Source organism: Tupaia chinensis, unplaced genomic scaffold (assembly GCF_000334495.1).
Source record: "Tupaia chinensis unplaced genomic scaffold, TupChi_1.0 Scaffold139767_1, whole genome shotgun sequence".
Classification (NCBI taxonomy): Eukaryota; Metazoa; Chordata; class Mammalia; order Scandentia; family Tupaiidae; genus Tupaia; species Tupaia belangeri.
Genome location: NW_006199647.1, coordinates 1,128,164 through 1,128,576, shown reverse-complemented (window position 1 = coordinate 1,128,576; position 413 = coordinate 1,128,164). Strand labels below are relative to the sequence as shown.

General features: G+C 57.9%; 1 long non-coding RNA gene across 3 annotated transcripts in view; it reads left to right on the top strand.

The window, feature by feature from the left end:
- Nucleotides 1-413, top strand: part of LOC102480220 (uncharacterized) — a 2,223-nt gene that overhangs the window by 1,329 nt on the left and 481 nt on the right. For 2 of the 3 annotated variants that reach the window (XR_003546801.1, XR_336555.3), the window contains exon 2: nt 213-384. This is a non-coding gene — a long non-coding RNA (uncharacterized LOC102480220). Of the gene's footprint in view, nt 1-189; nt 385-413 lie in introns of all 3 variants that reach the window. The other variant, XR_003546802.1, reaches the window with a different exon arrangement.

Sequence of the window (413 nt, the reverse complement as noted above, 5' to 3'; positions counted from 1 at the left end):
AGGAATGCAGGGACCAAGCTGGACCGGCCTGGAGCAAGAACCCGCTGGGAAGTCAGCTGTGGGCGGGGCTGATTTACAGCAAGGCTTAGGTTCAGGGCCCCTCACTCGCACGTTCTTCCAAAGCATTGGTGAGGGCACTCGGTCACACTTCTAAAATGTGTTTAAAAACGGCATTCTAACCGAACCCAGGTGGCTGTCTCTTTTCTCTCCAGCCAGCCTCCATCTTACCCCCACTCGGTCAGGACGCAGTGACCAGCGCCATCTTCAAGAGCCGGCAGAGCTGAGTGGCAGGTGCATTGGTTCGGGTTTGGTGGAGTGTTCTTTGTGCGGCCTGCTGTCACTTCCATGTCCTGTGGTTACTGCTAGCTGGAGGAGTCCGACCCCGTGAGGCCCCACGATCTGTCTGAGCCCCC